At 41.0% G+C, this 17,671-nt stretch overlaps 1 protein-coding gene and 1 non-coding gene across 5 annotated transcripts in view; both read left to right on the forward strand.

Annotated features, from left to right (window-relative positions):
- Positions 1-5,658: 5,658 nt before the first annotated feature.
- On the forward strand, positions 5,659-5,763 carry LOC124053901. The gene has a single exon (XR_006842262.1). It is a non-coding gene; the product is annotated as a U6 spliceosomal RNA (small nuclear RNA).
- Positions 5,764-7,143: 1,380 nt separating this feature from the next.
- Positions 7,144-17,671, forward strand: part of add3a (adducin 3 (gamma) a) — a 92,557-nt gene continuing 82,029 nt past the window's right edge. For 2 of the 4 annotated variants that reach the window (XM_046407997.1, XM_046408036.1), the window contains exon 1: positions 14,241-14,326. The gene's annotated coding sequence lies outside the window, so the exon portion shown is untranslated. Of the gene's footprint in view, positions 7,268-14,240; positions 14,327-17,671 lie in introns of those variants that run through there. The other 2 variants (XM_046408008.1, XM_046408018.1) reach the window with 2 other exon arrangements.

Consider the following 17,671-nt stretch of genomic DNA (forward strand, 5'->3'; position numbering starts at 1 on the left):
AGATCATATCTTTTAACATCACGCTGAGATGTCAGGTAAGCATGAGGAAATGTGGCAGAAATGTCAAGGATGGTTGGCAGGTGAGCTGGAAAAAATACTTGTCAGCACCATTCATATACGCTCTCTTGTCACTCATAACTAACGAATCTCATCAGCACTACAATTAATGTCTCTTTAACACTGAGCTGACTGCTGCAAACATCTAATTTTATTTTTTCAGATGACAAAATTACTGAATATGTAATCAAAAACACAAACAATAACAGCAAACAGTCACACTTTATTATCCAAAAAGGACATTCTTATGATGCTAGGGCTTATATTAAGCACAAAAATAATACATGTACATATGCAGCTCATCCTCAGGCAGCATAATACAGAAACATTGTTTCATTACAAACACATTGTGCTAAAATGATCCATCCTTTTCTTTGTACAGCCCATTTTTTTTTATTTCATCATGCCATTACATGCTAATTGTAACTGGTCTGATAAAGAAATTGTAATACTGACAATTTTCATATTTACATATTATATAAGTAAAAGCTCCAACTCCACCAATGCAAAAATACTCTATTGCAAATAAATGTCCTACAGTCACAGTGATGTAGGAATCAGTGAAAGCACAGATGTATTATCAGTTAAGGCAAAAGTAGACACTGCTTTTTTTGTCAGATTTAATGGACAATCTGAAAAGTAACCAGAAACATCAGCTGTCATCATAAAGCATGGAGTATATAAATGAGGATAAAATGGAAGAGAAGTACCTCAATATGTATGTGCAATGTTTCCAGTTGTAAACCAGTGCTTTGGTCCAGAGCACTGATGGGAGACCGAGCATACATATTTTCAGTGGTGTGGGAAACACAAGCGCCCTCATGAAACCCCCACAAACACACACAGAGGCCCTGCCCTGGCCAGGACTCAAACCCAGTGCTAACCACCGAGCCACCATACTGCTCGGGCTTGGTGACATTGGACCACTTGATGAGATATGCTACAAATTGCATGCATACAATATTTCAAAAACAAATTCACCATAAATCTACAGATTTATGGTGATCTGGTAGAGTCAGGGGCGGCACGGTGGTGCAGTGGTTAGCACTGTCGCCTCATAGCAAGAGGGTTCCAGGTTCGAATCCCGGTCTGGGCCCTTCTATGTGGAGTTTGCATGTTCTCCCTGTGCCTGCGTGGGTTTTCTCCTCCCACAATACCAAAAACATGCACATTAGGATAATTGACTACTCTAAATTGCCCCTAGGTGTGAGTGTGAGAGTGTGTGGTTGTTTGTCTTTGTGTGTTGGCCCTGCGATTGACTGGCGACCAGTCCAGGGTGAACCCCGCCTCTCGCCCGTAGTCAGCTGGGATAGGCTCCAGCCCCCCCGCGACCCTGACGGATAAGCGGTATAGAAAATGGATGGATGGATGGTAGAGTCAGGAGGAGAGCAGCAGACAGCTATGACATGCATTATCATCCCCATTCAGGCTGTCATCGGGAATTTTTGTATTGGGCGTCAGTATTTAACTTTGTTATTGTTTATTGTTTCTTTGTTGGCAATCAATCACGTTTCCTGGACCTGTCAAATTAAATTGACAGAAAATGAAAACAAAAGACAGAGATGGGTCAAGCTGGTTCCAGCTGACTGTCACTCTGTCTTACTTCCCTACCTGCTGTTCCTCATTGTTTTGTGGTTGTTTTTGGATCTTACTCAAACACGTGCCAGGAGCATGTGAATAGCCCAACAAACAAATACGAACTTAGTGATAGAATGATAATAAAAAGAAAGTAAAATGTATTTGACAAATAAAAGAGGAAATTTGCTGAATTATTGATTCATGTTTGGCAATAATGACAATAACAATAGTAATGATAATAATAAGTATAATAAGTATGGTCATGGAGTGGTGCGTTTGTAAAAGTGGAGGCCATGTTTCTAAATCCAGTCTGTACCTGAACTAAGACCTGAACTGTTGGCAAGTGAAATTCTCGATCTGTGGAGCAAGTGCTAAATTGTCCAGAAGGGAATCTTTCAATTCATAAAACATCTTTTCATAAACATCTTTAAGCAAATTTGTAGTGGAAAAAAAAGACCTTATGTGAACGTTTTGTGCCTTGAGAAGTGCCTGTTGCAAAAGGGTGATGCCTCGTGATGGATGACCGCTATGGTAAAACATAGGTTAAAACTGATTAAAACTTAACTCTATATTACTATTGCAGTAGTGTATATTAAATCAAATTACATTTCTAAATATTAAAATGCTAAATATCCAATTTAACTGCATTGAACATGTTATGTTGGTGTAAAAATCATGGTGGATGACATTTTTTTCTGACAGGTAAAAAGATAAAAGTCTGAATATTTATGGAGCAATAGAGAAAATTTGTTTTTCAAGGGGGATTAACACTGAAATTGATATTAACATTGAAAGTATAGAACAAAGATGGCAACTGAGCCATTTTAAACTTTTTAAATGTGTTGATTGCAAAGCTGTTTAATAACATCTTGTGTTTAAAGTTTCCACATTATTTATACTGGACATGCACATAACTGTATTTGTACAAATTGTAAGTAATCATGCGTCTGAGTCTGAGGTGTGAGTCTTTCTGATCTTCTTTGTGAAAGGACGTGAACAGTGCTTTAAAGTCAACAATGCATAAGCTGCTTGTGACTTACTCTTCTGGGCTTTAATGAGAACAACAGTGTCATTCTTACTCATGTGACTTAGGTTTTATTCTCTTGACTTTCCATTCAGATGCTCTGCCTCTGCCAGGAACAGGTGAGCAACCTGAGGAACCATCCTCTGAGCACCACAAACATCAACTCTTTGCGGGGGTCCGTCCTGGGCCTGTATCACAACCTCGTCACAGCCTCCAAGGGCTTCCCTAATCCCATTCAGTGGTTATTTTGCTTCAAGTCGAAGATCCACACCTTTCTTCTGTGTGGTGCAGGTGCAAAGGAACAACACCATCCTATGTCCTCTCATGGCAGCACCATCACGTTTGGTGCCACACACTACGCGCTCCATCTCTCCTGATCTTCTTCCAGAGAGGTCAGATCTGAAAGCCCTGAAGGCAGATTGCAGAAACTGTTGGACCCATGCAGGTTGATGGCAAGACTGTGATTAGAGTCATTTTCCCTGTGTACCACACTGACACTACAGAAATGACACATCGCTGGAGAGTGAGCGACCAGAGTGGATGGACAAGCTCTTGTGTCAGTTGTCTATCGGTTTATGCCACACTTTGGACAGTATGCAAAGCCCCAGCAACAGACGAGGAAGAGGAGGACACTGACATAGAGAGCAGCCGCTGAAGTCTATAAAAAAGCATGGGGGTGTGACTGTCTTTTTACCCCATGCTAGCAGGGTGACAGCAGGTTTAGTTTTTACTCCTTAAGGCCGCCGTATATGTCGGGCAGGGTTGGTGATACCCCTGGTAGCGTCTGGCACCAGGGCCCATGTGGACCCTATGAAACATGTGACTGACTGAGGAGTAAATACTGGACATTTGTACACAGCTTGTTCGTCGTGGATGCAGCACACAGGTAAGTGTAATGTGTGCGTCCTGCACTGGTGCAACTTGCACCTTTCTTTATTTCTTGGAGCTGCCTGTGGGTCTGACTAAGAATCAAGTCCTGACCAAGACCAGATGAGATAAGAGACAAGCAAAGACAGACAGCATACACTGTGCACCCACTCATTTCAGAAGGTAATTAGACATTTTCTGAATTCCTGGATTGATTTGTCATTCTTCTTTGTACCTCATTGCTGAAGATATTAACTATTGTTCTCCTTATCTTCAATTTGTTGTGTAGAGAAATAAAAGAGAAGCAGAGACGAGACAAGAGAAGACAAGACAAGACAGCGGGCGCTGTCGAACATCTTATATAGAAAGAGTAATATACATTTATCCAAATTTTTCAACTGATATTTTATTCTTCTGGTTGTTGAAGTTGTTTCGAATTTATTGACTCCCCTTGTCTGTCATTTGTCTTTTAGAGACAGGAGAGGAAGAAATAAGTTCAGACCAGGACCAGAGGAAATAGGAGACAGCTTGCAATGTGAACCTTCTAATTTCTGAAGGTAAATATATATTTATTCTGCGTTATACTTTTATTTTCTCTTACCCTCCTATTTAAAAAGAAAAATATGCATTTATGCAATGTGAGTGAGTCCTTCATGTGTTCACCTTCTTGTCTGTCTTTTTCCAGATGCGTCGTCCCTGCAGCAGCATCACAGACACTTGTCCTGTCATCATCCGGTCTGTCCTCATACTCAGGTCTGGTTGGATTCCAGGTCTCCAGTTCACATGACAAGACAAATAAGAACAATTACTGTATTCTTCTGATTGTCTTTGTTGTCACATGATGAACGTTCAATTCAGTTCAATTCAATTCAAATCAAATCAATTTTATTTAAAGAGTTATGTCCCAAGGCAAAACCCCACACTGAGCACTCTTTGTACTATATAAATCTGTTTTTTGTTTTAAGTGAATCAGTGTTCACTGGGCAAGTGACATATTAAATAATCTGTTTGCACTGATTGGTGGAATAATATTTTTTTAAAGCGTTTCAGTGTTCTGATAAATGACTGATAAATGGCATCTCAACAACAGTTTGACAACATGAAAAATGAGTGACACAAGCACCAGCAGAAGTGAGTTTGCTTATGTGAGATTAGATTAGATTAAGGTTAGAAGGTTAAGATTAGGAATCACTGGTCTGGATTTACTCTGGCATTACACACTCCGAAGCACACTCAGTGAATGACTTCAGATGAATTTTAAAGCATCTTACTGGTTTTATATTCCTTCCTTCAAAAATTAAGAGTTAAACACTCTTGCCTACGTGAGTTTACAGGCTGCTGCAGAACAGGTCATTTACTGCAAATCATCAAAGATTATTTGATACTTGCCATACTGGGTTTAATGTAGGTCACAACGTCTCCAAGAGACACACCCATTAATGAATTCTTTTCATGTGACAACTGTGACATCCATCAGATAGACAATTTAATTGAAAAGCTTCAGCTTCAACGGCAAGTAAAAATTCACTTTAGTTTGGCTCAGTGAGTCAGAGCAGAGCTGCAGGACCTTGTTCTGCTGGACTTAATGATCTTAATTCAACAATTAGATTGATGGCTTTGATAAATCCTGAATAGTATGTGCACAACATGGTAACATGTGGATACCATCCAGCATTGTCAAATACAAATACATACTGGTCAACTTTGTGCTGTGTGTAAGCACACTGAAAACAACTTAAATCATAATCAAATCCCTTGAATGTGTACACAAACAGCTGATTATGATTTTTATGATTCTGATTCAAGGTTACACTGCTTTCTATAATTTCTCACATTATCATTATTTCACCGTGTGAAACGTCTGTCGAATTTACCATAGGTTCCGCATTTATTTCCACACTATGTCCACTATGCGCAGTAATTAGACCTGGAAATAAAACAAATGGTCTTACTTTATAACCGCAGGTATAAACAAACACAACAAACAAACAAACATTTCTAGTTACTGGTTACGGTTGGGGAAATAAAAGACTTCATCTGGCAACTGAAGATTGACATGTGTTACTTCGGTAGCGCAAATACTAAAATTGGGATGACAGAGCAGAGAGACCATCTTCACTGTCTTCAGAGCTCTTCATCAGTGAAACACTATGAGAATTGCAGTGAAGATACAGAGAAGATTAGCATGGCCCCTGCGCAAGGATGACACGCAAATTCGTGAAGCGTTCCTCATTGGGCAGTCATGGATCAGCGGTTAGGGTGTCGGACCCGTAACCGGTGGATCGCTGGTTCGATTCCCCGTCCCGGTGTCCATGGCTGAGGTACCCTTGAGCAAGGTACCTAACCCCCACTGCTCCCCGGGCGCTGCACGCGGTCGCCCACTGCCCCGGGTTTGCTGTGTGTGTGTGCACGTCACTTGGGTGGGTTAAATGCAGAGAACAAATTTCGTTGGAGTGAGTTCCCTCCAATGACAAAATATGTCACTTTAATGTGCCTTAAATTAGACTATGGAAGGTTTGTGTAGGGGAAAGATTATTATGTTACAGGTAGTTTGAAAATGGATATGTTACAGTTTGTTATGGCAAGTTGCTGTTATTCTAGGTCATGGCAACACTGTTTTCTTGAGTGTTTCATGTCTGTAGACAACAGGAAATATGCTCCATTCGTTAGAGTGCTGTGCAGGAGTGTGCAAGATAGTGGGGCGAGAAACATCTCGGGCCTCTGTGTCTTTGAATGTCAGCCACACAGGCTACACAGAGACACAGGAAACGTCCTGGGGGGGGGGGGGGATAACTTCTTGTATAAAGGAAACCTGCACAGAGTAAAAGACAGAGAGAATTTTGCAGTCTGCCTAACTGTATGATTGTCTCTCCTTGGCCAAGTGACAGTGCACAGATAGTGCACTAGCAAGCTGTAGACCACTAGATGGAGGCAGTGCAGCATGTATGTATGTATGGGTCACATTTGATATTGTCTTGGAGTCTAAACTTGTTGAGTTTCAAGTGACTCATTATTTGTTCAAAGAAATATACTTGACAGTACAAGTTCTTGTTTGAGCCACAGTTATATAAGTACAATTTAGAGTGCATATGCACCCATATAGAATATAGTGAACAGGCCTATGCGCTACAGCCTGGTAGACAGCCTGTATGGCAGTGCAATGAGGTATATTTGCTGATACACTTGCATGTAGCAAACTGTCAACAATATGTAGAATGTTAAATGGAACCTTTATTTTGTGTCCAAACTATAGTTCAATTACATTTATATATTTTTAAAGTATATAATAAAACTAAAATGAGAAACATGTTCTTTTCTAGGTGTGGTGAACCAGGTCAAGATAATACGTGGTCTTTTTGTCTGAACGAGGGACAAACATAAATAATCCACATCAACAACGGCCCGCCTGAATCACGTGTGCTCCGTCCCAAGCAATGGATTTGCGAAAAACTGCGTCACCCGTTTCGATGAATGAAATTCCACTTCCTGCCATTTTGTGAGCCAGCGTTTCCGCTCGCGCCGGCGTGCCAGATCTACACAACATGCTCTCTGCCTGCTCCGCCCGCAGGGAGCGAGGTAACAGCATCGTGTGGACTGAACATCAGTGAAAGTGCTCCTACACGCAGTGACCACACGGAACCATTGAATTCAAACCGTGAATGAGAAAAGGTCCGGGGACACTTGTGTTTGTGCAGGTCGACTGTCAGCTCCTAACCCGGCACCCCGTCATCATCACAGGAGGTATTTGGATGATTTGATGCACACGTCTTTACATTTAAGTTAACCTTTCGCAAGGATAAGCTTGATCGCTTTAAACTGTTTAGTGGTTTTACATGTTTTTGAATTTTATGCCGCCACTGAGAGCAGAAATGCTCGCTCGTCCTCCACTGAGGTATTATAACCACGATTAATGAGATTTTGTCCAACGACTGTTGAAAACATGTAGTCTTTTCCGAACTTTAGCTGTGCGGGCTCATCCATTTAGGCTCACTACTTTCCACAACATGTTCTTGATATTTTAGGGACACTCTCCCTTTACTGCCCCCCCCCCAAAAAAAACAACACAAAAAACATAGTAGTGTTTTGGGTGTATTTAATGTGTGGACAGTGAGCGTCTGCTTTGTATCTGCATTCATTCATTCATGCACAAATGGGTGCCGTATTTTTAATGGTTGTTGAAGGGGAAGCAAAACTCTTTAAAATATACCTGAGCTTTGCAGTGCAGAAGTCAGTGTCAGCTGCAGCACAGCACCTCCTGCAGCTGATAGGGATTCACTCTGACCATGTGTTGAAAGTACATGATAATGGAGAGAAGGACAGAACTTTGGCGGTCTGCACCAGAGTTTCATTTTGTTTACAGTTTAGGGCTGTTGTGCAGTTTTGTGGTATTCAGATGACAAGATAAGATTTAAGATGATCCTTCTGAAGGGGGAAATCAGCTGGAGCAGCACAAGGACAGATATAAGTACTGAATAGATAGATAGATACATATACTTTATTGATCCCAAGCTGGGAAGTTACAATTTTTAATTTACTAATAAATAAATAGTAAACTATTAATTAGCACTAAGTAATTAGTAAACTAATAATATTACTAATAAACAATTATAAGAATGCTAAATAATATTAAGTATAGAAATAAAAATGTGACCTAACAATTTACAAAACCAACATGACACAGTTCATGGTTAGTAGCAGGAAAGTGAGCTAGCACACTAGGATATAATTTGTCACATATTTCAGTGAGATGTATTGTGGTGAAGGCAGAAAATAAGAGGATGTCACATGACGTCATGTTGTCTTTGGGTTAATTTACAGTTTCAGATCAGGGTGCAGTAGAGTTGAGACAGTATGGGATTTCCATGGTGTGATGACCTTCTAAGTATAACACAATTATTATTATTATCAGTTACAAAGACCCTTAAGGAATGAATACTCAAGTGTTTTTTGGTTGAACAAATTCATTATTGTAACTGTACAAAATATTCTGAAACTTTGATACAACAATTTAACATAAATATAATAGGATAATACCATAGATGATCAAATCTATAAGGTATGATAAGCATCAGTGTAGTGTTTATACCCTGTGAAAGCCTCTTGCTTCTAGTTTATGAGTATTACTGTGATAACAGTATCTTCCCTTTGCATTAAAGCTTTCACTAATGTGTGGGAATGTCACTTCATCCTTTACTCTTTTGTGTGTAAACTGCTATATGCTGAAGAAAACATGAACTGTTAAATGGCCGCCAGCCGCATTACATTTTCCATGCATGCAGGTCCTTCTACCTTCTCACTTCCCCTCAGTTTTCTGCCTTTTCATCATTTTGTTTATTTTCTTCTTCCCCGCCTCTCCCGTTCTCAACTCTTGTCACCCCTCCTCCTCCATCCCTCTCTCCCTTTTCTTATCCCTCCAAATCCCATGTTACCCAGGAGCACCTCCTCAGCCCCTCCGTCTCTTGGATATTTCTCAACCTGTAATAACTCCCTGAGGATACCATTTCCACACCAAAGCATGACTGTCTGAATTTAAAAAGTCAGCCAAATATGATAATTGTCTCCAAAAGGCCTTGATTTTTCATTTCTGTTTCTTTTTTAACCTCCTGTATTTAGTTCCACTGAGCTCTCTGAAAAGCTGTAAATGTTCACCACATGGACCTGAAATCTAAAACGGTATTCCCCTCATCCCCTCATATACTCAGTTAGAGGGGCCCTCATTGAATTGAATCTTGAATTTCCCTCGGGATCAATAAAGTATCTATCTATCTATCTATCTATCTATCTATCTATCTATCTATCTATCTATCTATCTATCTATCTATCTATCTATCTATCTATCTATCTCATTTAGAATCCTTTTTGCTATTTCCTATAAGTGAGATATCTAACCCAGATTCAGTGACAGAATAGATAAAAAATGCAAACATACTTCATATTTATTTTTCATTCACCTCAGCATCTCCTCTTTGATGTAAACTCCCTTTTCTCTCTTGTGTTCCAAGAGGTCCTCATGAATATTGCAGATGCTTGAGACTTGAGGGAGATGAGGTGGTGAGCTTTCTGGCTCGTGTATCCAGAAAGTAAACAAGAGGAATATTGCCTACTTTTCAGGCTTGAGGTGAAAGTAGTTCTAAATGTGAGATCATCAGTTGTACAAAAACTAATTACAGCAGTCTCTGTAAGGTAATCCAAGCCTTTTTTTCCCCCAAATGATCTAATAATTCCGTCTTTGCACAGCTTCACAATACACATTAAGGTTCTATCCAAATCTGATCTGCGCAGCCGTTTGTGCAGATAAGTCCAAATGTCTTGTCTTCATTTATTTGTCCTCTAAAGGCCCAAACCCTTACGTGTTCTCTCCATTTTCCCGACAAATTATACTTGTACTGCAAAACGCTATCCTCTAGCATCGTTGCCTTCCTTTGAAGCAATACCTCGATGTCATACAGTTTAGTTGCTATTCCCACTTGAGCCCACAACACATCAGAAAACTGTCACATAAGTCCTTTTGAGGAGGTAGCGAGCCAAAGATCAGGATCAAGCAAGAACAGGCCTGTGACATGAGTGATTCACATATACTGTGTCATTTGGGCATTTGTGTATTGTAGAATCTAGTATTGTCTGTGGCCACATTGTATTTTTAAAAGTCTTCTTGTGTTGCCAGCATAATAACATTTGGATAGCACTGATTAGAGGGGACTCGTTAGTCTCAACACATCTGCCACTGTGTCTCTGTCTGAGCTGTTCTCTCCTGTTTATTTTTTCTGCCATAATGAATGGTTTTCTAATAACCCGAGGCACGATTAGGCTCAGCTAATCCTAAGATCCATACCTAGATGCAGGAAGTACAGCGTCCACTGTGGTGGGGGAATGGAGGCTCTGCCTTGAAGGTTAATGAGAGAGTGGGGGTGACCGGTTGAGTGGGTGCAGTCTGCAGGGACTGTTAATGAGGCGTGTCCATAGTAGGACTTGATTGCGTGGGAATGTTCTGGGGGGAACTGGAACTGAAGACAGAGAAGGGAAATATTGAAGAAGAAAATACTTGATGAATTAAGTCCTTTTTCGTGCATGAAAGAGGAGCTCCTTGAGTGACAGGTGTCGAGAAGAAGATGAAGTGCGTTTGTGTTGCAGCTCATTCAGCTGTTTTCTCGTCTCCATAGATGTTGGAAACTTAAATGAAATGTTTTTGTTCAGTCATTTTTTAGTCGCACCACACAAAAGAAGAACACGTGTGTTAGTGAGCCTGAAGCCATTTAAAATCCACACAGACCAGTGAATGTGAACCTGTCCAGAGGACAGAGATGACTTCATCATTACCTCACCCTGCTCTGCTAGAGGACTTATCAAAAACATGTGGCTCCACTCTCCTGCACACTGCAAATTGATGGAGTGTTGGACTCCAGTGTTTTTCCTTTGTTCGAGGATGTGTGTGTGTTTGGGCGCAAGCAGGCTTCGTTTCATTATCTTGGATTTTCTTGTCTCTCTCTCTGGGTCTTGACTTCATCTGTCATTCATTTGTTTTGTTTCAGTTTTAGCTCTGGGTTTGGTCAGTAGGGTCGAGGCCTGCTGAGTTGGACAAGATTTTAACACAGTGCATGAGCACTTCAGCTTGTGTCTACCTGTGTTACACCTAATAAAAGCAGATGAAAATCATAACAGGGATAACATTTTATTAACCATATTATTACACAACCATGCAATACAGCGCTAGCGTTCTGATTTTGTTACCTTTGGGCCAAGGGCCAAGCTTGCTGTTTCTCCTCCTGTTTCCAGTTTGTGTGCTAAGAAAAAATTCAGGATGTTTGCCAAAATGTCCCAACTATTCCTTTAAAGTAAACTCAAAATCCAAAGTTTAAGGTGGATCCAAGCATTTTGGTAGTAGTCAAGGTGCACTCACAATAGATTTCTCAGTGAAACGAATCAGAACATCTTTGATTTAAAATGCTTGGTAATGCAGGGACTATTTGCAGGCATAGCTGTGAACTGCTGTAGCTGGCACCTGAACATGCTATCCAGCTGAGAAGGTGCTAGAACCCCAGAACCTCCACAGAAGACATCACCTCTAAACAATGTTCCTCTTTTGTGGAGAAGTTTATACTCGTGCAGAGGAGGCTAAATAAAGTTAAAGTGGCACCGAGACGCAGTGCTGATCTGCAGCTTATTTTATGATGCATCAATGCCAGTGAAAGTTGTGGCTGGACGCTTTATGGTTTCGAGTTGTCCATCCGCCCATCCCATTCTTGTGAGTGCAGAGGTAAACTGCAAATGTAGTTTGGTAATCCTAGTTTTTTTATGCTCTGGTTCCTCTGACTGAAGGAGTCAAGCGAAGCCGAACAGTCTCTTGTTTCACGCTATTGTGCATCCACAGTCAGGGTGCTGTTTGATGTGATACATGCGTGGGCTGAGTGTTTAGATTCCAGAGTTGTTTGGTTGCCAGAGCCAGAGGTCCCAGCGGGGTGGGGTTAGAATAACTTTATTATACACTTGTGGGTGGATGAATTACTGATAGCATCCGGTCTGACGTGGAGTACAGCTGACTTCTGTCCAGCTCGGGGATGTGTGTATGTCCATATGTCCATCCATATGCCATCACCATACATGTGCTTGTGTTTGCGTGTGTGCTGATATTTACATGTGTGTCTGCTTTGCATTTGGTTCATAATATGCTTGTGTTTATCAAGGCCTTCCTCTGTTTTGCATGAGGGGGCATACTCTGGCAGAGCGTCAGCCCCGGCCAGCAGTGGGTCTTCTCTTGCAGCGAGAGGCGTTTGCATGGATATTAGAATGGAGTAACCACGACAACGGGGTCAGCCTCTGACCATGGGAGAAGGAGACGTGCCAAGTTTAGGGCCAAATGAGCTTTTGAAGCAGACAGCGGCTCTTTTGATCCCCGTGGTCGTCACCTTATTAAAGTGTCTCTCTGAGGGTCAAAACATTTGAGATCAGGAAAGTTCGATGTTGACTCCACTACACGTTTGGAGTTTTCATCTGCAGTGTTCATGAAAGATGTGACTGAATATGTTCTGTCTTTTATTTGAAATTGCACTTTCAATATCCAGTCATTGAATTTAAGAAATTGAGCTGATCAGCTGAAAGTCAACCATTTACTTGAATGGAAGTACCAATAATCTCATCTTTAACATCAGAGGGCTGTGGTTATATAAACAGAACAATTGTGTATTTGTGTATACTTGTGTACAAGTTAGATCTTGACTTGACTTCATACTTATTCAATTATCAATATTAAAAGATATTTTTTTCTGTTGATGACCAATGAAATGCTGCCATTGTGAGCAGAGAAGGACACTGACATTATATCCTGTTTTGGCTGAGCTGCTTGCCAGTCATGGGAGTGAGTGTGCTGCCAGTGTTTGAGCCCGAGGGTCTGCATTATTATGGAGATTAGATTAGAAATCTTCCAGGTCACCTGCCTCAATTAACTGACTGTCATTTCACATATTTGCTGGCAAAGGGAAAACACTGTATAGTATTTGTATTCGCCAGCCAATGTGAGTCCATTCCTCACAGTTTGTGCATGTGAGGTTCATTTATAGCTGAGGATGTGTGTACGTGTGTATGTGTATATGTGTGTGTGTGTGTGTGTGTGTGTGTGTGTGTGTGTGTGTATGTATCTGGCCACGTGAGGAGTTCCTGTGATGCCTTCATAACGGGTGTTGATCCCTTTGCTGTTTGGAGATCTGGAAAGGATACACTGTCACTATTTCTGAGTGTGATGGAAAGCTCACATTGTGTGTGTGTGCGTGTGTGTGTGTGCATGCGTGTGCACCATATCTAAATCTAATGTTACTGCCTGGTCTTCTCTTTTCTTTTCTTTTCTTTTCTTCCCTTCACTTCTGTGTTCTTTTATTACCCTGCTATAAAAGTCCTACGGAGCAACATAACTCTTCTATACATACACACACAGACACACACAGACACACACACACAGACACACACAGCTTCAGCCCTGAATCCTGCAGTGACATTCAGCTCAGACGGTCTGCTTTGTTGTTCCTGGGTGACTTTCACTGACTGCGGCCTTTATGTTCTCGTCATTGTACTGAAAGATATATCTCTTTGTGTAATGGTCATGCTCTTTGGAAAGGTGTATTTCTCAGCAGCCATGGTCACAACATGTTGATGCCATTCCTGTGCTGGTGATAAAATAAGATGTGGTAGCACATCTTGCACCAGTTAACTTCCTGGTTCTTACAGAGTTCTGTTTTTGTAGATGAACTGGGAAAGCTCAATAGCCAAAAATCAAGCTTATTCATGTGGGGCTGCAGCTTGCCTTTACATTCATTATTCATTAAAGCATCAGAAAACAGCAAAAAAGTGCCCATCACCTGCACAAGTTCCTGTCCTTTAATGTCTTGTTCTGTCCACCCAACAGTCCTGAACCTTGAGAACTGTTAAAGCAGCAGATTCTCTGAAAGCCTGCGACCATGAAATTTGGCAGGTTTTCTTTATCGTATTCAGCTTTAGGAATGCATTGATCTAGTTGAAAGTTCAGTTGAATGCAGTAAATGAAAATGTGTGTGTGCATGTGTGTGTGCGTATATGAACTCTTTTTGGCCTTATGCGTCCAGGAAATAAGCTTTATTGCATCTCTGACCACACATCTACATTTACCACATCATCTGCCACTGTTTTAGCAGGCACACCCATGCCCTGGTTCCTGTTTGTGGACACACACACACACACACACACACCATGGTCTTGTCACATCACACACACAGTGACAAATCTCTGTTGGCAGCACTGAGCTTAGCTGACTGTTGAATCCTGGTGCTGGTGTGGGTATGTACTGTGCCGTCCTCTTCTGCTGTCTCGTTTCCAACTGGGTCAGCTTGTGTACTGTGTGATGATTCTTATTCTCATTGGCTCTGAGTTAAAATGCTGTGTCAGCAAGTCGTAGCAGTTATTTGTTGGCCTTAGTCATTGTTTTTGTATCTTTAATGTGACTTGAAACCCACTGTTGTCTTATAAAACAGTGATAACATGGTACAAGAGTGGTTACTGTTGTTTTGATTTCTGACATACCACAAGCTCGGTGCTGTGGTGTTTATGCTCTTGAGCTGCCCACTTGTCAATTGGCTGCGTGTTGCAAGTGTGTGTTTTTAGCACATTGACTGAGCTGATTATAGACATAGGTTGTATTTAAACTTACAGTGCATCACTAGTATGGTGGTCCTGGTGGTGGAGCGTGAGCTATGTGTGTGATAACACTGGATCCGCAGGACCACCATGGTGCTAATCCACAGTTTGTTTATTTCTTCTCCTGCTGGATCATAAATAGTCGCATTGGCCTTGTATGTGTTTATTCAGTCACATTTGTTAATATGACCTCTCTGCCTGGATGTTCCATTTGTTTGTGTTAGTTCCAGCGTATGGTTTGTTGAAATGTAAAAGTGTGCATTGTGTGATGCACCAAAGAAGGCAGACATGTTTTATATTTTGGAAATCCGTTAGATATCTGGGAACACTTAGGTTATGTACATTCTTGCCGTGACTTGGCCTGAGACACATGACGGACTACACGGCTTGCCATCTTTAATGACATGCATGATGGAGCTGCTGGAGACCAGGTTCTGGGAAGAAGAACGTAGAACGTGATCTGAAGTGCTGTGTATGATACTCGCTGTTATGCGTTTGAAAAAGCCCACAAAACAAAAACAAAATACGACCTAATATGACCTTTCCTCTGTGTCACAGTCTCCCCTCACCGCACCAACAGCATCATACAGTTACAGTTGTAATATCTGGACTGCTGTTGGTCAGTGTTTTGTATACGTAGTAGACCTGGTCCTGGAAGGCAATAACATTCTGACGCGCTAGTGTTTTTATCAGCGTCCCAGACATTATGTTGGTTGTTTTCTGTTGGGGTAAAACACGTTTGCCAATTGTGGTGCCCTTTTGTCTTCCAGACACCTTAGGTTTGTCAGTCCTGTATTCAGGCCAATGTTTCTGCAAGACAAATCCCTCTACTGCACGTGCAGGAGCAGTTTGCCTTCACGTTGTGCTGTAGCTGACATTGCTGGAGGGCTGATGCATGTCATTAGTGACGCATGTTGTTTCTGCTCAGTGGTCCCTTTGGGCATCACCGAGCGGTCTTTGAGTGTGTGTGTGTGTGTGTGTGTGTGTGTGTGTGTGTGTGTGACTTGTCTGTGTGCACAAATTGATGTGTTTTTGTGTCTGGAGTGTTAACGTCCAGATGTGCAGCCATGCAAGCATCCTTTGGCTTTGTTTAATTTCACTGACCAGTTTTTAAACTGTTCAACTGTTTGCCTTTTTACAGTTACAGAATCTCTTTATGATTTTCCTGGTTTTTATAGTAAAACTAATGTTTATCTGATTTTTTGGGGGCTCTAATAATCCACTTTTAATTCATCATTCCTCCAGAATCTTTTGTCAAAAGATTACAAAAAACTGTGTGTTGTGCTGCTGAGCAGGAATTGCACCGAGATTCTGCACCCGCCTCAGCTCACTCATCCTTTCCAGCTTATTTGTTTTATATTTTCTCGCTCATTACAAAAGAGAACCTGCTGAGGCTGAGCAGAAATAAACAAGCTGATCATCTGATAGCAGATTGCACCGCGTCTGTCACACCCAATGTTCCCTATCTCAATCTGTTACAGTTTCACTTACTCAAGGAGTGATGTTGCATTACATCCTGTGCATTCAGATGGAACACAACCCTGCCTTTAAAGGAAAGATCCACCCTAACATATTTAAATGCTGTGAGGAAAGCATTCATTGGACAGGCTGTAAATGTCAGGCAGATTATTAGATGGCAAAAAAAAGTGCTATGAAGCGACAATATGCCTAAGCTCAGTGAATTGTTTTTCCTAATTATAGTTGTCATATTCCGTAATTCTGGTGGAAGAGATAGGTTTGCATAACAGATGGATTATACACACATGGATTAATGCAAACCATTGTCTGTCCCTTTGTAAACTGTAAAATAAATAAATAAAATTGTAATAGAAACCCATAGGTTGTACAGTGTAAAAGTATAATGAGACAGAAAATTGTTTTAGTCTTTATTTTGAAAGGAAACGACATAATAAACATGACAGTGGCTCTTTCTATATTTCATGAAATTTATCTGTTTTTCCCTTTGAACATTTCAAAACAGATTCTCATGACAAATAGAATTTCCACTTCATCAGTTCCCCATCCTGATGGATCACTGCCCACACACTCACACAGGTTTCCACTGAGGATGTATCTGGTCGGAACCAGGGAGAGATGCCTTGTCAGATGTGTGTGTTGTTGTCACATCACATGTCTTGGACTCTTGTCGCAGAATGGGAAGTATGGGAATACTGGACTTCCTTTACCCCGGCAGAGGAAATCACTGAATAGCACCCATCTTTTGTTCTGTCCTCGCACGACACGTCGCTGATACGCTTTGGGTGAGAAGTCAGACAAACACAATATGTAGCGCAGGGCCTTGTACTGTCCCGCCATACCACGTCTCTGTGCCATTTGTGGACAAATTACATAGTGTTGGGTTTCAAGAGCAATTGTTGTGGATAACTTGGACAAGAGATGTCATGTGTCTGGTGGTTAAAGAGACTGTGGTGGTGTGTCCCAAAGATGATGTCATTAGTTTGAGCCTCATTCTGGTGTTCCGGAAAAATGTGTTTCATGGCCTCTGGGACATGACAATAAGTGGGAAAAAATGACAAACAGGCTTGTGGTGTGTGTGTGGGTGTGTGTTTTGGGTTTGTGTTCCAGGTTTTTCAAGTCCAAAATGTTCCCAATATAAACTGATGAGATGGATTTTCATGATTAGTTTGGTGCATGATTGTGTTGAGTCTTTCTGGAACTAGTCGATGAGTTTAGCTTAGCATCGAGGCTGAAAACACTGTCCAAAGGTAATGAAATACTCCTACCTAATAGATAGGATTTATGTCTTATTTAATGCATACTAAAGGCATTGTGTAAAAGCAACAAATTGTGGTTTACAGACAGAATATTATCAGTCTTATCCAAGTCTCAGCAAGAAAGCAAACAAGTATATTTCACAAAATGACACAAAACTGTTATTTAGAAAGGACATAAAATAACTAAGGCCTTATTTGATCCATTTTTGACAAGTTTAATTCCATATTATTTCTCTGCTAGAGGTAAGGTTTA

The sequence above is a fragment of the Scatophagus argus genome, chromosome 2 (genome assembly GCF_020382885.2).
Source record: "Scatophagus argus isolate fScaArg1 chromosome 2, fScaArg1.pri, whole genome shotgun sequence".
Classification (NCBI taxonomy): Eukaryota; Metazoa; Chordata; class Actinopteri; family Scatophagidae; genus Scatophagus; species Scatophagus argus.